Genomic DNA, 26,682 nt, shown 5'->3' on the forward strand with positions numbered 1-26,682 from the left:
CTGGCCCTAATAGTTACTGCGACGCACGCTCAAATCATTTAAATGACTGCGATGCTCTCAGTTCACCTGCGTTCACTTCAGTACCGTGTTCTATGGCCTGCTTGCTTTATGTACCGAGACTTGGAGAAGAAGAAGAAATGCTGCAGTGCATACACGCAATCATGATGAGTTTTGGCTTTAGTTCAAACTCCAACAGGATCGACTTGGAGTGGTGTCAATGTTTCAATAGAAAATAAGGATTTTCATCCCCTACAAACGGTAAAAACGTCTTTGTTTTCTATTAAAGCCAAATAGAAAGCCTGATCATGGCCTCTGAACTCAATATTGGAAAATGAGTGTATAGGTGTTGAATCCAATGTTATATTAAAAATAATAATAAAATAAAATAATGAAATTCTTTTGTGCATTATCTGATAGCAAGATAATTTAATAAGCCGAGTCAAACTCCAAAAATCTTGCGAATAAGGTGAAATTAAGTCCTGGGCGTGACCTCTATAGATCTCAACTCAACTCAACTTTATTTATAAAGCGCTTTAAGAACAGGCGTTGCTGGTACATAAACATCAATTTTGCAGTAAACAAGAACAAAGCAAACATTGTGAAGTGCGAATACTTTTTTTTTACACAAGTAAATACATTTTACATCAGTGAATAAATAAGAAGTAGTGAATAAAGAGATATATAAATACATAAATAAGTGGACTAAACATCAAACTTATACACACCACAAAACACCAAGAACAACTCTCATGGTGATGAACATAATCATCCATTAGCTCAACAAATGATGAAGGAATCTGTCAGTTGTGTGGAATTAATTGCTGATTCATCATGTAATGGAGAACTTGATTTTGCTACATCCACCCCCAAACTGAAATTGCACACCCCCAAACTCTAGAGGTGGAGGTTGTGGAGATTTGTGCATCCTATCGTCGGTGCTTACCTACCCGATTATTTCACAGCGCACCAATTAGCTCCATTAAAAAATAAAATATGTAAAAAAAAAATTTAAAAAAAAAAAAAGACAGTGACCCTGCTGAGGATATATCAGTGAAAGTCTCCAGTCATGGAGTACTCATATTAACATAATTAGTCATTAGTAACTATAATAGCGATATTTTATTCCGTCTCGATTTGAATTTCTGTATCGTAATGACCTTTTTTTTTTTTTTTTTTTTTTTAATCCTGCAATGTGATGAGTTTGCTCAGAGGTATGGGTCCTTTTTGCGCATAATATTGCAATGATGATGAGATGTGCTCCCGACGCTCGGTCGGATGTAGCCCGCTGCGGGCTATGGAACGCACTCAAAATCCTTCTTCTATCAGACAACGCAATCCGTTTAAATTAGATTCGTCTGGCTGTCATAACAGATGATGTCGTACAGATCTCGGAACTTTGATGTGGACAGCCAAGCATGTGGCAATAACATTTTTTAAACCCAAATGCGTGGATGCAAACAGGCGTCGTATTTTCTGTACGCCTCTTAGTGGAGTCTCGCATGGTCGTGATAGAAATCTGGTAGGTGCGATAAATCCGGTGCGGGACATGCTATCGTGCAGTTCCAATTAACTCTGGTAAATGACTTGTTTATCATCTCAATGCTCACTGCAGTCGCACTGAACCAGCAAATAATCGGAAGGACAACGCGGTGAGAGAAGACATATTGTTGGCATATTTTCCATTAGCGCTACTTTGAAAGTTATACAACAGAATGCCAGACCTACAGGGAATACCTCAAGTCCAAAATTAGCATCAGAGAGTGACAATAATTAGGGCTAACTGCCTAATATAACGGCGAGCTGTGACGTGGGGCCCCGGAGAGGTCAAAGTGCTCCATCAGCTTCATCTGGCCACATTTTCAGAAGCGTCTCCAGCAGGGCCGCATGAAGTTGCGAGCCGTCCACAGTGATTACATGGTGATGAGTGCATCGCTTGAAATGTGCCTGTTTAATGCCGCCGGGCATGAACAGGGAAATCAATGAAGCAGTGGACAGAACAGGCTTGTTTGCTGTTCGCCCATACATCCTCACGAGAGTTGCTATTCACTCCCATTAATGAAGACAAACAGAAATAATATGGACAAGCAATAGAGCCAGATTACACAACGTTCGGATGGAAATAAGGGGACTCGCTTCTGATTACTTCAAGGTGACTGACCCCCGCTGAGAAAGAAAGTGCAATCATTTACTTAGGTTGGGTAAAACTTCACAACGTGTTTGTGATAGTTGCAAAGTATTTCATTTCACCAGCCCGATTTGATACGCAAAATCAGTTTAAGATATGTCAAATGTGACAGCAGTCAGAAGATTTTGTACAGTGCAAAGGTTTCGTATTTTTAGGTAGGATATGCCTGAATTAACGTCGCATTGCTGGGCAATAAATTGAATGAATTCGATTAATCGTCATTTTGCTAAATCGTGAAATTGAATTTTGTCTTCTGCATTATTAACTCATTCACTCGCCGTCATTTTCACATTTCGCAATCCCGTTCGCTCCCGGCTGTTTTACTGGATTTTGACTGATTTTGCAAGGTCCACAGAATATTGTGTTCTATTTCTATAAAAACATGGAACCTATCAAAAGAAAGATTAAAGTCTCTTCTTTCATCAGGAAAAAAAATATATTTCTATCTGTTTCCGTTTTGCAGCAATTAGCATTAGAAGAGAGCTCAGTTTTCACAAATCTATTTAAAATTGCAAAGTAATTTAGCTTTTTCTCTAGATGGCCCTGGCTGATCTCATTGCTCTGCTGCCACCTGCTGGCCGTTTGCGTAATAACTACCATTTCTGCAACCGTTCTTTGCAGTTGAGAGGCTGCGTCAAAGCCTTCTGTAGCAAATGAGTTAAGAGCTATTATTCTTATGTTTTTTTTTTTTTTTTTTTTTTTACATCCAAATGTTATTGTGTGTTGGTTACTACTTTGAATTGTGGAATTTAAGCACAAACTATGAATGTTAAGTTTATGTTAAAACTAGAATTTAGAATCAGTATACATTATTATTGTCTGAACATTTTGCACAGGAATTATTTTTGAATAAATAAAACCTTGAATTAAATGTTTGTTCGTTTATTAGATCGATTAAAATCGGAATCGTCCTGGATGACTGGGAAAAAAAAATAAAAAATCGCCCAGCCATACATCGTACTAAAATGTACATAGGTGGCCACCAAATAGCTCGACATAACATCCAAAATGTTAGATTGGTAAAATATAAAAATCAAACAAAACAGTTGCTAGTTACTAACTACTAAGAAATAACTCCGAAACCAAAACAAATCTTAATATTTTAAAGACTGTTAAATCATTTTAATGTTAGAAGTTGAATACCACCTTTTAAACACTATTAAAACTGCATTAATAATTAAAATCAGACAAAAAACGCAACTATCATGCTTCCAACTGGCTAGCTGCCAAATATGTATACACAAGGTAGAGTTTTATTTATCTGCAAAGCAACTTTCATCATTAAAGTTAAGAGTGTTTAAAGACTGTTTTAATGTTTTAACATAAAATAGGGCCTTAAAAGTGAAACACCCGAAAAAAAGATGGTATTTAAAAAAAAATAAAAAAAAACTGCTTCAAAGGCCAGCTAGATTAGATTTTCTTTTTAAACTCTGAAAAAAATGAGAGTGAGTGTTCAAGGTTCAGCTTTATGTCTGACACATTCCAGTCAGAAACCTCCTTATCCAAACAATGACACATTGTTCATTCAACAAAACTAAATAAAATTGTGCTGAGTCCCTGCTACCCTATAATACAAAAGCAATGATTTGCTTCCAATCAATAGATAATGTGCTGACCCTGAAACAAAATAATGACCCGGTGGTCAATAGTCAACTTCATTCCAAAATAACCAACTCCAAAGTAGTGAATAGCGCAGAACTGAGAAACCACAATCGCTTTTAATCACTAATTTGAGCCCTACAGTGTAATCGTTTCACTCTATTACTCATATGACTGCTGGAACAATAACCAGTGATTATCGTTTTAATTATGAAACGTGTTTTCCAGTTGCTCCCCAGGTCAGTCAGGAGAATTAGGTGGCACTGCCATAAAGAATATTCATTTCAAACAAGGCACATTAGTCAGCACGGCACAGCTAACCAACGATTTTCTTTCATAACCAACAATTGGAAGGTTTCGTCATGTTGCCAAGAAATTGTAACAATTTAAAGTAGTTTACAATAGCCACATAATCGGAAATAAATGAATATGGTTTGCGTTGGTATGAGAACAATAGCACTTAGTGATCATCACAGTAGGTAATGAATTTGACATTTTTTATTATCATTTGCAGGTTGTGCCTCCCACTTCACAACAATGAGGTGCAAGCTTGCACTACAAATATTAAAATCAACAATAAGCTATCTGATACGTCATATCCGACCAGGCATCTTTAGGCATTGTTAGGGTCAATTTAAACGTGCAGGGAAAGACACATACAGTAATAAATAAATAAATAAATAAATAAATAAATAAATAAATAAATAAATAAATAAATAAATAAATAAAATCGGATATTGCCGTTGGATTGAAGGTGGACCTACAATGTAAGTGGCCAAAGAGAACTGCCGCCTCAAAATTGAACAACGTCACTGACAAGTTGCATAACAGCCAAATGAAAACATAATTTTAGACATTTTAGCCCGATTTTGATGTGAAACAAACTGTATTGACAATTGACAAACATCCAGGCATAAAACAACCACAAAACTGCCTTGGCAAAGTCTGCTTGCTTAATGCTGTGCTGTAAACAAATATAATAAGCACATGAATATCATATATTCTTAATTCTATTCATTCTATTCTAGTCATTTAGCTATGAAACTCTTCTTTATCTGTGTCTGTATATCTGGATTATCCTGCCCCCTGGTGGCTAAGGCGCATACACCGAAAGAAGCACTACTTTGAAATGTAGTTCGTTCAGTGTTATTTGACAGGATTATGTCATCTTAATGGCATAATTATTGTGTAAATGACAGCATTCCTATCCATATAACTAATTATGATTGATTATGATGATAGTAATGATATGATAACTACGGTAGGAATGTTTTCGTTTTAAAGTGACTTGGATACTTAAGTAATATAAATATAGAAATGAACATTTCTACGTTCTTTATCGTTGTGGCACTTGTTAGCTACACGTCTTACGTCAGTTGGTATCCCCTTGACCGAAAACAAAAAAAAACAAAAAAAAAAAAACACGGGACATAAAATGTACTCAATGATTTGCAGGACAGATGAATGCATGCATTCGGAACGGGACAGCTGGCTCAACCCATGTGCGGTTAATCCTCTCATCGTGTTCTATTTACTGGTTTGTGGGGGTTTAACATGAAGCCAAAAATGGGCATGCATGTTTTTTTTCTTTTCTTTCTTTTCCTCTGCCTTAACAACATACTGTGGAAGTGGAACACAAGCACAGCCCAAAAATAACGCAGGCTGAGCGTTTTAAAAGGGGGCTGGTGAGGTAAGGTCACCGAGCTAAATGGCTCGAGAAAAACTGCGGATTTGAACTCACCTGATGCGGAGAGCCGTCGAAGACGCTGGAGTCCGATAAAAGACAGCCTTCAGTGAGCTAAACAAATGAATCAATAAAAATAAGAAAGCTAAAAAAATAAAAATCCCACACTGCTTCTGCTGCTGCTCGCGAATATCTACGGTTCCTTCATCACAGTTTTTGCTGCGGAAGAGTTGTTTTTTTTTTTTGCGGGATGCTGGGCCAGTGACAACCAGTCACCCTCAGCTCACAGCAAAGCGGAACAGCTATGTGTCCTCCATGTAAAGATTTAAATCTCAAGACGGCTCATTCTGCCTCATTAAGAGTAGCGGGACTTGATTGCAGCGACACACGCGCGATCACGGCCATAGCCGGAGCTGGCAAAAGCGTGACGAACTCGGCTCCATATGCAAAAAATAAAAAAAAATCCCTTCGACGTCTCCTGTTGCGTGTCCGTACATGTAATCTTCCACGGAGGTATTTTGTTGTCGTCCCCGCTCCAGATTGTGCCCGAGTTTTCGGCCTCAACACAGCAGCTCTTTCTTCCTGCCAGGCAGTCAGCAGCCAATCACAGGCAGGCGGCGGCAGAGGGAGGCGACAATTGCAGAAGTGGAGTTGCAGGATTGGAGTGTGGACTTGGAACAGCGCGCACGGGACCGGAAATGCTGTTTATCTTGAGGTTGTTTCTACTGTACACAATCCTCACTCCAAAGTACACTATTGTACATGTCAGTGTCACATATAGAAAGGACAGCAGCAACACTCTGGCTGGCTGTCTATCTATCTATCTATCTATCTATCCATCTACCATCCATCCATCCACCCATCCATCCATGCAAACATCCATCCATCCAAATATGCAAACATTCATGCATCCATCCATCCATGCATCCATCCATCCATCCATCCATCCACATATGCAAACATCCACCCATCCATCCATCCATACATCCATGCAAACATCCATCCATCCATCCATGCAAACATCCATCCATCCATCCATCCACCCACCCATCCATCCATCCATCCATCCATCCATCCATCCATCCATCCATACATACATACATGCAAACATCCATGCATCCATCCATCCATCCATCCATCCATCCATCCATCCATCCATCCATCCATCCATCCATCCATCCACATATGCAAACATCCACCCATCCATCCATCCATCCATACATCCATGCAAACATCCATCCATCCATCCATCCATCCATCCATCCATCCACATATGCAAACATCCACCCATCCATCCATCCATCCATACATCCATGCAAACATCCATCCATGCAAACATCCATCCATCCATCCACCCATCCATCCATGCAAACATCCACCCATCCATCCAAATATGCAAACATTCATGCATCCATCCATCCATGCATCCATCCATCCATCCATCCATCCATACATACATGCAAACATCCATGCATCCATCCATCCATGCATCCATCCATCCATCCATCCATCCATCCATCCATCCATCCACATATGCAAACATCCACCCATCCATCCATCCATCCATCCACCCATCCATCCATGCAAACATCCACCCATCCATCCAAATATGCAAACATCCACCCATCCATCCAAATATGCAAACATCCACCCATCCATCCAAATATGCAAACATCCACCCATCCATCCATCCATCCATCCATGCAAACATCCATCCATCCATCCATGCAAAGATACATCCATCCATCCACCCATCCATCCACCCATCCATCCATCCTTCATCATCCATCCAAATATGCAAACATCCATCCATCCATCCATCCATTTATCCATATATGCAAACATCCACCCATCCATCCAAACATGCAAACATCCATCCATCCATCCATCCATCCATGCAAACGTCCATCCAAACATGCAAACATCCACCCATCCATCCATCCATCCATCCATCCATCCGTCCAAAAAATCATCTGAAAAAAAAAAGGTATAAAATATCCCTAGTTATGACAGTAATGTAGAAACATATCTTCCTGTTTTGATGGCCATACCTCAACAAATAATCAAAGCACGACAATGCTAATAGAGTCCAATAGTAGCACTCTGCAAAGGCGATAACATGCATGTACATATCGATTCCATTTCCAGCGACTGCAGATATATATGCAATATGCCCAATTGTTGTCAGGAACGCCCCAGGTGCTTTATTCCCGCATTGTCACAGTCAGCATCTCGCAAATGGAAAGTTTGAACCCCCGCAAATATTATGTAATGTAGCACGCTTGAGTAAGACGCCAACCCCCCAAGTGATTCCTCATGCTGCACCATCAGTGTATGAATGAGACCTGTATTTGTTTCCATGGCAGCGTACACTATTAGGACTGCGTTAATGCATAAACGAGGAGGCAGCATTGGAAAATCTGTGAATACCGTGAAGGTAGAAACACATTGTATGAATGCGCTCCATTTACCATTTCAATGGAAGTCCATTTCAAAGGTGTCATTTACAGCATTTTTTTCTCTATTAAAAGCAATTCTCAGGTGTCTCAATTTCGTTAAAACCCACCAAGGACCGAGAATTACAGGACACTTTACATTTACACACTATATATACACTGTATGTGGCACGTTATGTAAAAGTAAGAGTGGCATGAAAGTGCAGGACGACTCGCTTAGACACATTTCAGAAATGACATAAAAAAAAAAAAAAAAGCCAACCATTTATATAGATGCCGTTAAAAATAGATTTCCATTAAAAGTCCCCTACCATGTATCTTTGCTTCAAACCAAAAAAGCGGCAAGGTGCAGAACACCTTTGATGTATTTTGATCATATTCCGCTTTAGTATTAAACGACTATTTCCACCTTCTTGCCAGCAACATCTATTGCCACTGATTTCAAATATTAACTCTGAAATTGCATATTGAAGTTTATGACTCTTCCCCATATTTACTGTATATATTATTCTTTTTGTATATTTACTGACAGCGAGTTGAGTTCACTGATGGTCTTCCATGAATATTAATAATTCATATCAAGACCAATGAGTCATTTCATTCGAATGTAGCATCCTGTTCTGGTAAATTTCCTGTTAATTTACATGTACTGCACCACCCTGTACCTGGCAGGCTTTTGTTCCATCTTTTCTCACCTATGATGAAAAACATGTTGACATTCTTGCCTTTCTACTCGCCAGTGATATGATGAAAGTGTCATATTAGACACAGTAGGAGAGAGAGAGAGAAAAAAAAAAGTGATGAGTGACGCTCCAGCCAAATGTATCTGAAATGCGATTACAGCACCATGGCCGTAATTAGCTAACACACAAAGGACGCTGAAATGTGACCCCGAGTGTTAAGACACTGATATGAGTGCACGCTTGGATTCATTTATGCTTCTGTCATCATATTCTGTCATCAGTTCTGCTAAAGGCACTGAGGCATAATTATACTTTCCTTTTTCTCCTGCAAAAAATACATCTGCTCAAAAAGAATATGCCACAGATAATTGGACTTGGGGAAAAGAAAAAAAAAAAAAAGCACAACGGATATTAACATTATTAAGTAATTACCGAATGTTTAAACTTTTCTCAAGTTGGAGTAATTTGTGTTTATTATGTGCTTGTGAATCTTAAAATAGTATTTTTTTTTTAAATTATTATTATTATTATTATTTTTAAATGCATTATTTTGCTTACTATGTAGTGGCAAAACTGAGGATTGCTGAGTATGTGGAACACATCTCCAGTATGGAAGGTGAATGTTTTGTTTCAAACTGATACAGTATTCCATTCTAAGTGTGGTACCACTAGTGGTACGCCAGCTCCCTCTAGTGGTATGTGAAAGAATCACTAAGTACTTGTTCAGTTGTATTTAACTTTTAAGTGCAAAACATTTTGATTTATGCTTTAAGAATGTTTATGGTTTTATTTAGGTATAATTTTTGTGTAGTACATTTTAACTTGGAGGGAAGAACTTCTGTACTGCTCTGTACAATAGTTGAATTGCAAAAAAAAAAAAAAACATGCTGAGTATTTTCAATCCAATGCATGATAAGACTTTACTGACCTAAAAAAATGATCATTGTTCACTCTGCTTCATTTATCCTTTCCTCCTTCCTCTCTTTAGTTTTTCCTCTGGTCTCTTGAGCTCTCCTTAATTTGTTGGAATTTAGAGGTTTCTGGGGTTGGCGTAAGACTCTGGTTTTGTAACCATGTGGATGGCAGGAGGTGTTTAGTTGGTGCTGGATTTCACTTTGATTTATCTTTCTTTTCTTTGACTTTTCCTCTGGTCTCCTGACCTTCTGAACCTCAAGACTCTGACGAGACTCTGAAGTATCCGGTTAAGGAGAAGGGTAATGGGATTTTTATTAGGTTTTAGGTGAATTAATGAGTACAAATTGACAAAAATTCACACACACGCACGCACGCACACAAACGCAAAAAAAATAAAAAAATAGAGAGAGCAATGATGATAAGATGTTGAATCGGTAAGACTGCCAAATTAACAATTCTGAGCTCTCTCTTAAAAAAACAAAACAATATATATATATATATATATCATTGTTGGATTTAAATATTGTCACTAGTGAAGTTGTCTGAAGTCAAAAGTGCAGCTTTCTATTGAACTTTAATGAACCAAACAGTTCCCCTCGTCATGGTTTTAATCCCCATTCATTTTATTCCCACCTTTGATCAATTAACACACGCTTTGTTTTCCCACTCTCTTGGGATTGTATCACGTTCCAGCACGGACCAAATGTAACTTCACTTGGGCAAGGTTGAAACAAACGCTTGGTTACCGTGGGAAACGCACTATTTCGGGAAGATTTCATCGAGTGTGAGAGGGTTTCCGCATCATCTGCGCATGTGGGGCAATGACCTCGAAGTGCAGGCAGGAGGATCAGTGGTAAGTGGCTGCAGAGCCAACCTTAAAAGCTCCAAAGTTGGCTAACGAACTCAGGTCTCTCTCGCTCGCTCTCTTTTATTTATTTTTATTTTGTTGTTGTGGAGTCACCGAGAATCAGAAGGACATTTTTACTGCATGAGATTAAAAGAACTTGTTTTGGTACGTTCTGACTAGGGTTGCCAACTGTCTCGTATTATCCGGGACGCCACGAATTTTGGGCTAAATTGTTATGTCCCAGACGGGACCTCAAAAGTCCCGTAAAATAATTCTCAATTCTTACACTAAATGCAGCAAACGACATCTTTGCCATTTTTGGACCACGGCTGCTCCCGTAGGTTGACAAGTGACAAGGAAGTTGCTCGTAGCCAATAAAATGAGTCGCTGGGTGTGACGTTATGTGGAGATCTTGCAAGGTAAGAGAGGCAACTCGACACTTCCTGGTTTCGTCACAGCTTCATGTCGCCTACACTCTAAACGCCGATCTTAACACGGCGGCTGTGAACGTATCAGCGGGAGCAATACAAGATGTATTCTCGTACTATTTATGAACAAGTACTGCACGAATTTAGCTTGCTGGCAAGTTTCGCAATCAGCGCTGAACACAGCAAACAGCACTCTACAGGTCGGGATGAGAAAGTTGGCTACCCTAGTTCTGACATTTATCATAAACATAAAGCAGAGTACACGTGCCGATAATCATGCTTTAAAAAAAATTTCACCACACTCTATATTGGATTAATTGTGTTTTTTCTAAATCGGCTAATGTGCTTGTATGTTAAAATCATGTCATGGCAGTTAAGATACCAGGGAACAGTTTGAAATTGTGAAAAAAAATGCAAATACCGTATGTCTCCTTGGCATTTAGTTAAACCACATCGAGTATAAAATTAGCGGTAATTTATTATGTCTTAACTCCTGATGTCTGGATGTTTCATTTCAGTTGTTTTTGACCTCTGACTGCTCTTTGGTGATAAGTTCACATATGACGTCGAACCGTTTTGCGACAAACGATAGGCACACTGGACAAAGTCACAGCTGGAACGCAGAGCCGAGGGATGCGCAAAATGAGATGGCTTGATAGAAGCTAATTCTATTAGTGTTCATTATCAGGGAACACAATGAGTGGAGACACACAGGTGATATATTACAGTAAACTAATGAGGCATCGCTAGATTGCTGCAATGATTATGTTGAGATCAAGCAGAGTCACAAACGTGACAAAACCAGTTTTGTTTTTTTTGGGGTTTTTTTCAACTTTGAAACTGGATATGTCGACTGAACAATAATAGAAGAGGGGATTTTCACAAAAAGTTGAAAAATGATATGGTCTCTCTGTATTGCAGATTTGGGTGGGTCTGGAAGTCACGAGTACAAGAGACCTGTTCTGTAGTCGGCCATATAGAAGTTGCTGCACATGCTCCAGTAGCAAACACATTATGTGGGTGAGGGGGTTCCTTCACACAGGCGTCCGATGAGCACTGCGAGTACAAGGCGCACGTGGGGGGGGGGCTGTGTTTAGAGCGCGGAAGCTGCCTCTCGGTGGAATTCTAAGTGTCTGCCTTCTTGTGGGCCCAAATACAAACCTGATGGTGAAGTGAACGGGGAGTTTGGGGGCAAACAGGAAACACTTACTCTGGAAGTGGAAGCGAGGCGTAAAAGAACGATGAAGAGCTAATCGGACCAATGGATGGTTAAAAGAGCAAGGAGGAAGAAGAAGAAGATGGTCAAACTAGAAAACGGAAAGGCGAACGTGCCAGATCGTACCAGAGGGGGTTGACTGAACAAGCTGGCATTGTTTTGGAGTGAAGATGCTGCCGGATGATGATAAGTGATGGCAGACTGTCAGGAGGAAGCAGGGCAGGTTTTTGGGGGAGTAAAACAGACTGTGATGAATGATCGTAGAATTGTATCATCAGCTCTCTGCTTCCTCAGTTTGAAGAAAAGTGCTGGGAGCTGGCAGATTTAAGGTGGGTGCTCGCAATGGTAATGGATGAATGTGGAGCCGCACAATCGCAATCGTGCGGTGTCTTCGACAAAACCTGACAGAGGGAAAAGTGAAGTGGAGGCAGGACAAATCCCTGGGGTGCTCCCAGGATTTCTGCCTTTCAGGAAGCTGGTAATCCACTGGCATAAAACAGGAGAAACACTGAGCCAAGAGAAGATTACCACTCGGATGTAAGATTGCTATTTGGGTATTGTAGGTCCCTGCACTGTCAAGGTGTTTCCTTCCGGATGTAGTGCGGCCCCTCGCTGGTCCCATCAATACACACAACAGGACTCATGAAAACGGAGAGAGGAAAGGACAGAAGATCTTTGAGCTTTGGCAGAATGTGGTAAAGCACACACAGGCTGTCTAGGGAATGTTTGACGATGGGAAGACTTAACAGTGTTTACTGGAATATCCTGGTTTATGTTTAGTATAAGTGTGAAAGCAGCTGCTGTGTTAGTGGGAAGAGCTTGCGCACACTGTACTACCCTCCTCCTCCTCCTCCTCCTCCTCCTCCTCCTCCTCTTCCTCCAGGGAATAAATGACAGAAAGATAACTCTACTGCATCAATATGAAAATATTGCTACGCCAGTTAACAATATGCAGCTTACTTGAAACGGTTTGGTCGATCAGAAGAAATGAAAATAAAATAAACACGATTGTCTGCAACAAGAGCATCAAAAACGACTCCTGCCTTGACAAAACACATTTACAACTGTTTCGATTAGGTTTGTTTTGGTATCATGACTTTGATACTTTCTGCAGCAGGATTTGATTACGTATGAAGCTAAATGTCAATTTCAGTGTTTATGCTAAAATACAAAACTGATGTGTTAACAATGATATACTGTACATATTAGGGCTGAGTTTAAAAACTGAATAATCGATATCGAATCAATTTTCCTTTGAGCGTGATAACGAGTCATAAAACTGAATCAATTACTATATCTCTTTTCCCATAAATTGACAAAAAACAATTTTAAAGGTCAAATTATTTTGCATTTTGAAATTTACTGTTCACAACATAAATGTAAAAGTATTTTCTTACATTTATCAAAGACCTGACATTGCACTTTGACAATTCAGAATGTTTTGTTTATATTTACAATTATTGAATTTCAATTATTTAAACATTTTCATCTCATCCATGCTGATGTCAATGTTTGCGTAACACTTAAGTGATTATAACACGTGATTTTCATTAATAAATAAATCATTTAACCAGTTACCGCCTCTGCAAAATTTTATTTGGAATTTAATGTTTGTGGTGATTTTTTTTTTTTTTTCTTATCATGTCCTTGATATTTAAGAAGACTTGATGTTCCATTATGATCAGATTGAACTAAGTGAATCGAATGGGGAAAAAAATAAAACAAACTGAATTCGAATCGATTGATGAAATTTGAATCAATACCCAGTCCTAGTACATATAAAATGTGAACGTAACAATGGAATATACACATGCATAAATAAATATAATCAATAACAAGTAAAACTAACTAACTAACTAACTAACTAACTAAGGTATGAATGGTCAGTGTTTAGGTAGCATTGTACTGTACATGAAGCTGCTAGTCTGCTGTTCTGACTGATGTTTAAAGAAAGAAAATTGCCACTGCCTTCTGTAGTTATTTCGCTATAAATCATCTAGTTGCATATGTCAGTGTAAGTCGATGCTGCGGTCACACTGTACATACGCGCTCTTTTTCAAGATTCCCTCTGATCCGCCAGAAGTCAACAAGGACAGAGGTGCCGAACGACAGATCCCACTTAAGTCTCGGCAGTCGACGCAGACCTCTCCACAGTTCTCAGCATGCTCTGCCTCTAATGCCGAGACGAGGCTACTTAAGAGGCGAGCCTTCGTCAAGTGGGCTAACGCTGTGCCATGCCAACGCGACAGCGGCAGAAGCACGTTGCGTCACTGTCTTGGCTCTCGCTGCGAGTGTCGGTTGTCTTCGAGTGTCTGCGCCGAATGTCTCTGGAGCAACCGACCTTAAAATAGAACCGGGGACAATCACCTCGGATATTGACGCTACACCGGAGAACTAGTAGTTAAAGTGCCTGATATCAATCATTGTCACCATAGCCTATACATTTATATTGCGTCCATAAAAGGCAAACTGTGCTCCAACAACACCAAACACTGAACCGTTGATCAATTTGCGACAGTGGGGAAGAACCATTATAGTTAACCCCTGAGGGGAAACGCCGCTTACATGTGCTGTGTCAAATCTAAACACTCATGCACAGCATATTCCTTAACTGGAGTGCCCCAACTTATGCACATTTTGTAAAACAAACAAACAAACAAACAAACAAACGAACAAAAACAATTTGCTGTAGTTGTAGGTGCACTTCAGTTTTGTCATGTGCTGAAGGTTGGATCCCAAAGCGCAGACACAAATAAGATTTTAACTACTTATTCACATCGAGAGACGTGGAACAAACTTGACTAGACGAGAAACAAAGAGAGTTGCACAGAGAGACAGTGGTAATAATCCGACAAACACAAACGCTTCTCGGAACGCTACTACAGACAGTGAATCGATCTGATTGGTTGTGACTAAGTAAAGGATTAAAGATTGCCATCACAAAGCTCATGACATCACAGAGCATAAAACCAGTTGAAACATCACATAGCGTTTTTCCAATTGAAACCAGATGATGGTTACATTAGTTCAAAACAGACACTTGACCTCGCGGTCGTGAACCCAAACTTAACAGGTCATGAACTCAAACTTAACCCTGGCGTGACCCCAGACATGACAAGTTTAACTCCATACAATGCTACATTTCGCTAAAAATGTGCGTAGTTGGATGTTATCAAGTTTAACAAGTCCACTCCGTCATCATAATGAAATATAAATGAGTAGAAAATCCTTTCAGTAATTCAAAATACATTTGTTAGACATTTTGCTTGCTAATTGAATCACGTTGCTCAACGCAGGTGCACCATGTGTTCATGCTAATGTTCGTCAAAAACGTCCACCCTGCCATCGTCCACCATTTCAGGCAGCACAAATTTGTGTGTACATTGTCCGCCTGCAGTCCATTTTTAAAAAGTGTGGGAGTTTGACCAATGCTGACTCATCCAGCAATCCGTTGCGAGCATTTTCGCGTGTGGGCTTCAGTCAGAGCCCGCGGCGTGGGATGAGTCGAGTCATTGAACAGATGTATAGCGAGGAATGGATCCTCCGGGAGTTTGGTTTGTTGGTGTCACTTGACCCGAGATGGTTGATTTTGACGATGTTGTGCTGCTAGCCTGGAGAGACTGCAAGGGTTAGCTACTAGCCCCTTCAGTCGCTAGCAGCTTGGGAGCTAGCGGCGATTCCGTAAAAGCTTAGAAGTATCCATCCAAGAAGGAGTGTATTCTTGACTGCTACGTTTAAACGGTAGTGAACTGGAAAGTTACAGAAAGCTGCTTTAATTCTCCATTTTGTTTTTATGCTTATAACTGGAATTGATTAATCAAATGTATTTTGTTTATCATTTCAAGCAATCTGCTTCTACACTTTCATGTGAGGACATTAATATTGCTGCGGCAAGACTAGAATGTACAATAAGTGTCTTAAATGAATAAACGCTGTTATGATTGCATTTTCCAGATGCTGTTGATAGCGGGAGGACGAATTGCCCACCGGGTAACATATTGCCACACAAAATGAGAAATGTGCTGCTATAAACAATGCTGACTGTTGGTTAAGCATATGTCTCACGAACAAATGAGCTCTAATGAGCACGGTAGCAATTTTGAACTCGGTGGCCGTTTTGCTCTTTCGCTTCGGGGCCAAAGTTGTCGCAAAGTTGATGATGAGGAGAAAGTGATGTTCATTCACCCTGAGTGTGAATGCCAAAAATGTGTCGTTGGTAATTGAGGGCACAGAGGACAAGGGACGGCGGGGTCGGTGCAATGGGAGGGTTTCATCTTGATCCTGGGTGCACATATAAATTTATTAGCCAATGTTCATTTCAGGGTTGTGAAAGACGAGGCCGGTGGAGTTGCGGTAAAAAGTTGAGGTCCCCTACATCATCATCTTGAAATTATTATGTGTTTAACGGCGCGTGGACCTACGCCAAGCCCGATATAAAAAAAAAAAAAAAAAAAAAAACAGCAGCACTTGCTTTTACATCTGGATGGTGATAGTTCTTGCCAGATTATGAAAGGTGGATACAGTACAGTACTTGAGGCTTCCTGGGGTGTGGAAAACCTCAACGGGTCTGTTTGGCGTGATAACAGCTGAGGCAATGCGGTTCTCCGTGTCAGATAAAAGGTTTAGGGAGCTGTTCTGGTGATGCACGCCCATACGACACACACTATATCCAGCTTATCGCTGATTAATGCCAAAGTCTTTATCGAGGCTCTGGATGCTGACTTCTTCTGATCACATTTTATTCCACAGCATACCTGGACACGGTTCCATTTTGTATCATTTTATTTGACAAATTTATATCGTGCGTCTAAGTGAAATAGGCAGATAAATGTTTGCATTGTGTGTGATGTTGGATGTTGATGGACAGAGACATTTGCATGATATGTTTCTTTCAAAAGTTGGAAAAGCCAGCAAGGCCAGCACAGTTGAATAACATCGTAGCAGTTCAATATATTGATCTTTTTTCCACACAAGTGGAAGTGAAATGATTCATATCATTCGCTGGCGAACGAGAAGGCTTGAATAACAATGTCAGAGTATGACAAATAGCAGAAATTATGCAGAAATAAGTAAGACGGAGCTGCTGTCATGATAGCACATCATGCGATCCGATCTTTGTTGTCTTGCTCTTGAACGTCTCGACTTGCATGCTGGATTTCACCCAGATCAAAAGTAGGTTAGAAATCTTACATGGGTACGAACAGTAATGTGTATGTGTATGCAATAATACTGTATAAAGGTCATTATTCAACAATTATATATATGTAGAGCTGCTCGATTGTGAAGAAAATATTAATCACGATTAATTCGGTAATAATTGAAATCACGATTGGGACGATCATTTGTTTTTTGGTGCAAAGGAAGAAAATGTTAAAATGTAAAAAATATTAAGACAAATAAATCTCTGAAACACTATTAAATTATGCTAGTTTCTGTCTTTCTTTCTTTATTTATTTTACGATCATTTTTACGTGCCAGATCATGCATACTATATGCCCACGTCAACCTCTGAAAATATATGTTTTAACTCATTCACTGCCATTGACGGAAAAAGACGTCAAATGATTTTTTGCTGGTCTGGCAATGAATGTGTTAATAAATAACTTAAAAAAAAATAAATCAAAGTGGCCCTTGCAGCTTTCTATTTTTCTGTATGTGGCTCTCAGAGGAAAAAAATTGGACACCCCTGCTGTACATTATATCAACACTTTATAATTGCTTCATTGATTTTTACCATGTTTAACTCGTTCACTGCCATTGACGGAAAGAGACATCAAATGATGCATTTTTTGCTGGTCTGGCAATGAATGTGTTAAAAATGATCACACCAATAATTTGTATTTTATGAATGAATGACATCGTCGTCGTCCTGTCTGCTCTGTGCATCTTAATGGTGCAAAATGAGGAACCTCTCGGTCCAACCTCACTTTCTGATAATGTAATTTTTCTCGCAACTGTTACTATACTACAATTTTCCTTGGCGCAAATCCATTGCCATGTGTGGTAAATCTTGCGCAAATTTGCTCCCATCTGTCAGTTTTGTGGGCATGTTTGCGCCGGTATATGATTAGAGCAATTCCCTTCGTGAATAGGTGGTTAACTGGGAGCAGACTGCGGGTGAAGTTGTGGAGCAATATTTCGCACTATTAGCGGACGCTTAGTGAATCCACCCCATTGTATTTAAAATGCTATTTAAAAGTTTATGTGAATTAATTTCAGGATTTTCCATCTAACTTCTCAAACAGCAGGGGCGCTCCCTTGTGAGGAAACTGACGCTCACACTCGTGTTTGCCTCATATTAAAGCAAATAAAATGTGCCAAACTGTGAAATCCCCATCGGGCTCGATAACAGGAGAAGGAAGAATTTGCTCGGGCATTCTCTGGATGATGAAAACAGATGCTCGTTTCCCTCCCCACTGAGCTCGCTCTGTTTCAGCCGTCTCCAGTGGGTTGCAGGGGGGGCGAAGGGAGGGGGGGGGGGGGAGTCGAGCAGCCCTGCAGGACAACTGCTCGGACCGACTGGTGCATTGGCTTCTGCTCTCATATGGTGTAAATGAAATATTACCTTGCATCAGATTAAAAAAAATAATAAAAAATCACACTGTCTTAAAAAGGATGGGAAAAGAATGTAATGGTGGAATGGTGCATTCTAGCTTCGCTGTAAACGGTTCTGCAAATAAATCAATTAGCCCTAATGAGACCTCGAGGGAGGCACTCCTGTACAATTCGTAATTTTTTATTTTTTTAAAGGGACTTATGCTGCTTGATTGTAACTTTTTTTTTTTTTTTTTTTTAAGAAGAATTAGCATTCAGGGCTTCTAGCATTCGTTACCATGACAACCAGAGGTGGAGCTGGGAAATGCAACCAAATTGTGTGACGGGACTGGGAAAAAAAAAATGAGATAATAAACCGCTGTAAATTTAAGAAATTCTTCACAGAGGATAAAGAATACATCCCTATGAAAATGTCTAGCCGCATGTTTTGCAAGTTTGTGTTCAAATATCTGTTGCTTAAATTGTTAGACCACTATGAGACGGATGCTATTCGTTATCCTTTCTCTGACATTTTGCATTATTTGCTTGCATTAAGCGAAGCAGACTTTTTTTTAGGCAAGGTATAACTTTCTTTGTTTCATGTTTCATTTAATACTAAACTGATGATCAGAAGCATAACAAATATATATATATATATATATATATATATATATATATATATATATATATATATATATATATATAGAGAGAGAGAGAGAGAGATTTACGTAATTGTGATATTTGAATTCTTAATATTTAAAATATACAAAAACATCTGCATCAAGTTCTGCTTGCCCTGGGGACCAGCAGCTCAGAATTCATATCCCTCTCTAACGATGTTGAAATATGTATCTATTTTTTCATCACATTAATAAAATACACCACCACATCCAAAATCATCTTGACGATGGTAAACAACTCCAGCCAAAAGCAGTTTTAGCCACAAGGCAGCACAATCTGAAAAGTAGTATTAAGGAAAGGGAAGTCCCTCAGGCATTGCACATTTACAAATGAGTTTGTTTGCTGTTTTTTTTGTTTGTTTTTGTTTTATTTTTTAAGAGACTGATCATAACTGTAGCTGTTGACTGTACTTTCTGCGGAATACAGCATTGATTGGTATTGTTTTTTTTTAAATCACACATCATGTGCAAAACACATTTTGGACACATCATGAATAATGCAGGGTTAAGTCCATTCAGCACTCTGTTGCAAGATTGTAAATTCCTCGAGGGTTGGCGTAAGACTGCATCTGTTTAATAAACAGATCTCCAGAATTATGTGTTCGCTATCATAACACACGCATGGCTTTCATAAGACGGAGACGGTTATACGGCCGTTTCCGGGACTGAGAAAACAACCGCAAATAGTGAATGAAAGTTCTGTGGAAATTGTGTGGAGACACTGAAGAGATGAAGCTGAAATGAAATGCTGTGGAATTTCTTGGCCAAGAAATTGGGAGGGAGGGAATAAGTATTTAAAATATAATTGACTTTGGGAAATTTACAATTGTGAAAATTTGGGAATTTCACTTATGTGTGAAAAAATAGAAACTGATACCAAATGTCCTGACTTTCATAAATCTTCATGTTTGAATCACTTACAAAACGAATGTGAACAAAATGAGTGCAATAATGCAAATGCATTATTTGGGGGGCATAAAATAACATTCACACAATAATGGCAATAAATAATAACTAATGAAGATTTGAAAGATCTGCCCTGCTATTGGCTGGCAACCAGTCCAGGGTGTACCCCGCCTACTACCCAAAGCCAGCTGAGATAGGCTCCAGCACCCCCCGCGACCCTTGTGAGGAATAAGTGGTCAAGAAAATGGATGGATGGATTTTAAATATCACATGATGGCTTTCCCCCCTCAGCTCCCACGTTTCTTAATAGATCTGTCACACAAAACAAAGAATAATATCATATGAATAATTATAATATTAAAATTAAAATTATATTATAATTTTCTCAGTAACTGAAATCAGACTATTTTTTTGTTTTGCCTCAAGCAAGTGAGCCAGCCCTCATTCCGGCCATATACTGCTGGACCAATAGCGAGCCTAGCTTTCGTTACCATGGTTACCACGGGCAGAGTCTTTGCCTCGAGACAGGCTTTGTAGCATGGGATAACATTTGTGCACCTGTAAATTTCCCTCGTTAGCCACACTGTGTGTATTTGGACGTGGACACGTGCCGTTCTTCAGAAGCCAACACTGTTAACGCACGGGTGGGTGATGCAGCTCTGCTTACCTTTTTGGCTTCGACATGACAAGCAGGGACGTCATGCCTGATAGTGTTTTAGACAGTTTAGTTGCTTGAAAGTGGCTCTGAATCTTCCCCCGTCGCGCATACGGGGATAACGGCTCACTTGCAAACACATTTTGAGAAGCGGGCCGATAAAAGATTTACGTGGTTGTTTAATTTCACACTTTAGTGGGCAGGCACTCCAGAGAAACTACTATTTGTACACAAGCACTTAAAAAGTCAATTTTCCATAATATGTCCCCTTTAAGGCTATTTTATACTAGCTTGTCTTTGGAAGATAACGCCAAGTATCACCAAGGACATAAAGTGAGTATTAGGGGGACTTTTTAAGACTTTCTAGTCTAAAGCTTACTGCACAGTTGGAGAAAAGAGCAAAAAGCACCCCAGGCGTGATTTATAATTTGAGTTTGGAACCTGAAAATGCAATCAATCATTGGCAGTCATGATGAACGAGAGCGTCGTCAAAGAATGTTGTTATATCTTCAGCCCTGTGGATAATCTGCAAGGGTTGAACAAAGTTTTGGTCTACTTCGGTCAATACTCACAATCTCACCCTGACTTGCCCTCCACTGAACCTGCTGGATTTTTTCTTTCATTTACTCAAGAGACCAATTACAAATTTACAATCATCCCTTCTTAATGCACATTAGTCTACTTTTCTGTATTTGAAATTCAAAGCAGACGGCAGCTTTTCCCCTGCTGAGGGGGGGAAAAAAAAACAAAAAAACGTTTAATGACCAACTCAGGTTTTTGAGAATGTGAAGTTTACAGTTAGTTTACCTGCAATGAGACTGTGCCTGATAATTGGATGGGATTTTTTTTTTTTTTTTTTACTCACCTATAAACAACACATTTAATGATGATTGGCTTTGATTGGGCGTTTATATGTAATGATCATCATTGACTGCTCCGTTCTGAACATAAAGTCTTTTACTTATGGGAAAATCCAACTCAACTAGGGTACTCTTTAACATACACACTGTATTTTGTATGTTTTGTATATTACTGTATTAAACATAGTGCAACCAAGTATTCCAGTATTTTAAAGGCGCAGTCTGCCGGTTTCACTCAGGAAAATACACTTTTTAAATACAGGATTTAAACAAACAGACTACTTCTCAATTTACAGATCTGGGCTTTTCTTCACGTGTGGGGGTGATTTTGTCCTGAACCCCCACCCTCCCAGCCTGTATTTTGCCATTTTGTATTTGTTTTGTAAACAGCGAGACGTTTCTGTGGAAAGACAGTGTTTACAACCATCCAGCCAATCGCAGAGTGGGGGGCGTGTCGCAAACGGGTCACTCACTCATTCACACACGTAAGCTGTGAGTGAGTGAGTGAGTGAGTGAGAAAAAAAAAAAATCCGTGCGTACTTTCAAATTGCCGCGGGAGTGACGTCACGCAGCCGACACGTTCGCCCGGCCCCGTTTGCGACACGCCACCCCCCCCGCTCTGCGATTGGTTGGAGGGTTGTAAATAGTGTCTTTCAACAGAAACGTCCCGCTGTTTACAAAACAAACACAAAATGACTAAATACAGGCTGGTTAGGACAAAATCACCACCAAAGATTAACATAAACACAGATGTGTAGACTGAGAGAAAGTTAAAGTGTGTACATCCTGTATTTAAAAAGTGCATTTTCCTTAGTGAAACCGGCATACCGGGCCTTTAAGAGCAGACGTTTCATAAAGCACAAGGAATATACGAATCAAGTTGAAACTAATGACATGTCAATAGCCTGACAGCATAATTGCCCAAGTCAGAAAGCTTCAGCAGCAAACTGTTTATTAAGACTTTAGCGAGTTGACTTTTACGGCATAAAGCAATTAAACTAAAGTTTTGAATCTCAAGACAAGGTACAGAAAAGAGACGAGGTAATAATACCTTTGTACGTACTTGTATTTTTTTAAAAAAATGCAGCTGTATGTTTCACTGTAATTTGTCTTAAACTTGGAAGTGATTTTGTGATTAGTTTTCACGGAGTTTGATGAGTGCACGCGCTATCTGATGGTAGAAGTTTGCAAATGAAATGAGGCGTCCATGTGAAAAATTTGGAGTCTTCCGACAAACACGGACGGCAGTTTTTGTCACATTCACTAAAGATTGAACGCCTGTGATCACTATTTGGAAGCCGAGCGCAGAAATAACTTCGGGTAACACGCCACATGCTGCTTCACCACGTTGGCAGCCAATATTATTTGATCTCATTTTGCAGCTCCGTTTTTGTTTGTTTTGTTCGATCATTTCAAACAATCACGAGTGACAGACGAATACACTCGTTGCTGTTTTCCAGACTTTATGAACCTGTACTTTCTTTGCTCCTGTTCTTGCAGTTCTGAATTATTAATAAGGACCGACATATTTGAGAAAACACTATTTATCTTTTGCACTTCATGTCATTCTACTGTGTTCTCATTATCCACCTGCGCCTCCAAGACCTCGTTCACGCCTTCCAGCAAGAACGCAGCGAAGCCCCGGCTGATTTATTTAACGCCAACATTTCGATGTGAATTTGTATTCCCCTTACGCGGTGTTGTTCAGATCAACTTTCAAATCTTCTCTTCCAATCGTATGAGGATAATAACACCTGAAATGCATCTTTTGTTGAGACGACGAGCTGCCGAACGAGACAGCGGGGGGACGTATTTTATTTTGGTGATGTCATTTGGACATTGATTTGTTTTAGATGTCTTTCCCGTTGGTGACAAGCGAAATAAACATCCGCCGCCAATGAGACGGAGACGGTTCCGTTCGCCGTAATAATCTTCACAAAGTCACCTTGCCCGGGCGAGCTATAAATACACGGCGGAAAAACAGTGTTTGTTGACTGATTGTCAGGTAACACACAGACTACATCGGGTTTCATTGAAGATGATAGAGGATGCGAGATAATGGACATTTCTGCACAGAGGCACACATGCTTTCATGTGCATCATTAAAATACGCCATGAAGCAAAATTCAGTCGCACGTGTGCCATGTTTATACACTATGTTATATTTTTACATAAATAATTGAAGCCCAAATACAATGAAAAAAAAATGTGGTGGTCCAAATTTTTTATTATGGATGTTTTTAATTTAACAGAATTAAATACAGAAATTAAAAAAAATAAAATAAAATTACAATTAATGAGCAACAACTACAACAACTTTAAAACTGTTTGACTACTTATTTATTTATTTATTTATTTAGTCACCACTTGTTGTGGTCCACTGACTAAAAGGGGCGGAGCTGACAAGGACAAGAAACATCCATTGAGATGGCAAACAAATTAAAAGGTTACTTACAATTAAAAAAAAAAAAAAAAGGATAATTAAGTTATATCAAAGACACTTCCAATTTTGAAAATGTTACAATCATTAATAAAATTAAATACAATTCATTCATGTACAGTTAATTCCTAATTTAAATGTACTTTTATTTGTTAAATTTACATAAAATTAGCACTGCTTTATGAATGTTAAAATCTATTGTATAGAACTATTTTTTTTTTTGAGAGAGCGAGAGCTCAGAATTGTTCATTCAGCAGTCTTACCGATTTATCATCTCATTGCTCTCTTTTTTTTTTTGCGCTTATGTGTGCATTAGTGTGCGTGTGCATGCATGTGTGCGTGTGAAATCTTGGAAATTTGTACTCATGAGTTCACATAAAACCTAATAAAAATCCCATTATCCTTCACTTTAACCGGATACTTCAGAGTCTCGCCAGAGTCGTGAAGTTCAGAAGGTCAAGAGACCAGAGGAAAGGTCAAAGGAGAGAAAGATGGATCAAAGTGAAATCCTGCACCAACTAAACACCGCCTGCCACCTACATGGTTACAAATCCAGAGTCTTACGCCAACCCCAGAAACCTCTAAATTCCAACAAATTAAGGAGATCTCAAGAGACCAGAGGAAAAACTAAAGAGAGAAAGTAAGACCACGACCTAGTGTTTTGTTTTTTGCTTTATTTGGTGATATCTAAAATAAAAGTTAGGATATTCAACCGAAATGATCGCAAATTGTGTAATATTAAATCTTTCTCAGTTACATGATGTTGCTTCTCTTTCTGTTTGTGCAGTGCAACAGTGCTTGCATTTTTTAGCTTTGTTCTTATTATTATTCTGGAATTTCAAATCGCCCACCTTACCACATGTTCTCTGGCAGCTGTCAAACAGCACCGTTATTGTTTGTGCCAAGCTTTGCAGTGACGCAAAAGGCGCACTGTCGTTTTGTGGGGGGCTCACATAGTCATTAGCGGCGATTGAATCGTATGCAGTAGAACAGCTCTGTGATGGTCTTCGTTTTCTAAGTTTTCTAAGTAGCTTGATTTAATTTACATTAACTCTGACCCTCTTAAGTCCAGACTGAAAATCAATTCAGGAACGATGGCAACACGCACAGGCGCACAGCGCCGGCCAAATTTGGATTTGTTTGCGCAAGACAGTTTGTCCTTGTCTGTAAACTGTTTCAAAAACAAGATTATTGTGAATTGCATATATCTTGGCTCAGCTTTTGTACTCTGCTGTTGTTTTAGTGTACATATTGTCGTGGTAAGTGGTAAGAAAGGCCTTTAACTCATTTGCTCCCAATAACGTGTAAATATGTTTTTTTTTAATGTTCTAAGTGTCCCAAAGACATATTTATACGTTATTTTTTATTTTTTGCTTTGATGCAGCCTCTCAACTGCAAAGAACGGTTGCAGAAATGGTAGTTATTTGGTAGTAAATGGTAGTTAAATGGTAGGGCCATGTAGAAAAAAAAAGCTCAATTACTTACAATTTTGAATAGATTTGTGAAAACTGATGAAACTTAGCTCTCTTCTAATGCTAATTTCTGCAAAACGGAAGCAGATAGAAACATACTTTTTTTCCCTAATGAAAGAAGCTGCTTTTATAGGAATTGAACACAATATTCTGTGGGCCTTGCAAAATCAGTCAAAATCCAGTAAAAAAAAAAAAAAAGCCGGGAGCGAATGAGTTAATAGTGATCGTAGAAGTACCGGACATTATTCACCGCACTGGGTGAATAATCATAAAAAAAAGAAGAAGAAGAAGAAAAAAAAAGTAAAACATCTAAAGCACCAAATTGATACAATGGGTATGAAGTGCTGCATCCACCGGTGAAAATGCTGACAGTTTACACTCTCCCTGCCACACACACTTTGTGCTTTAGGAATATACGGGGCAATAGTTTGTTTCTGTCCGGGCAATATAGTCTGCCATAGTTCACAACAAGTGATGCAATCGTGCGGAATGTTGCACATTTGAAGATGAAATAATAGTTTCTTCACACCCCCAAAAAAATCAAGACAAGTGAAGCCGTTTGAGAGGTCTCAGTCGTCGTCGCCACAGCTTTCACATTATTGCGATGTCACAAAATCAATTATCTTGCATCATCTGGCCCTCCGACAGCGGCGGCACCTTGGGAGCCAAGCGAGGGGAACAAGAGCGCGGTGGAAGACGGATGCGCCATCGTGCCGCCGCATGCACAAGCGGTGACATTCACACAAAACCCCCCCGACCGGCAAGCAGATCAATTCGAACATCCCCCCTGTTCTGCTTGTTGATATTTCACCGCCGGTCGGCACCTTCTGTGCCTTTATGATGCCAAACAAACAAACGCGCAGAGTCGGGTTGCGTGTGTTGTGTAGCCTATGAAACTGTACAAATGTCGATCCACAAAGCTGCAGTACTTTAAGGGCGTAGCCTATTTTAGCTAACCTATCTCAGCCGAGCATATCTCCGGCTAATAAGGCAAAGACAGACTAGGCTAAGCTAGGCTTATTTCCTCAACTCAACTTTACAAAGCACAATGTTGTCACGTGGAATCCAATTTGGACATTTTTACTCAGGGGTGTACTCACTTTTGTTGCCATTAATGGCTGA

The 26,682-nt window shown here is 39.5% G+C and overlaps 1 protein-coding gene across 7 annotated transcripts in view; it reads right to left on the reverse strand.

Moving 5' to 3' along the window:
- large1 (LARGE xylosyl- and glucuronyltransferase 1) overlaps nt 1–26,682 on the reverse strand; it is a 192,811-nt gene that overhangs the window by 64,506 nt on the left and 101,623 nt on the right. Inside the window, exon 1 of one of the 7 annotated variants that reach the window (XM_077499382.1) lies at nt 5,526–6,097. The exons of the other annotated variants lie outside the window; for them this stretch is intronic. The gene's annotated coding sequence lies outside the window, so the exon portion shown is untranslated. Of the gene's footprint in view, nt 1–5,525; nt 6,098–26,682 lie in introns of those variants that run through there. 7 annotated transcript variants of the gene reach the window in all.

The sequence above is a fragment of the Festucalex cinctus genome, chromosome 16, assembly GCF_051991245.1.
Source record: "Festucalex cinctus isolate MCC-2025b chromosome 16, RoL_Fcin_1.0, whole genome shotgun sequence".
Lineage (NCBI taxonomy): Eukaryota > Metazoa > Chordata > Actinopteri > Syngnathiformes > Syngnathidae > Festucalex > Festucalex cinctus.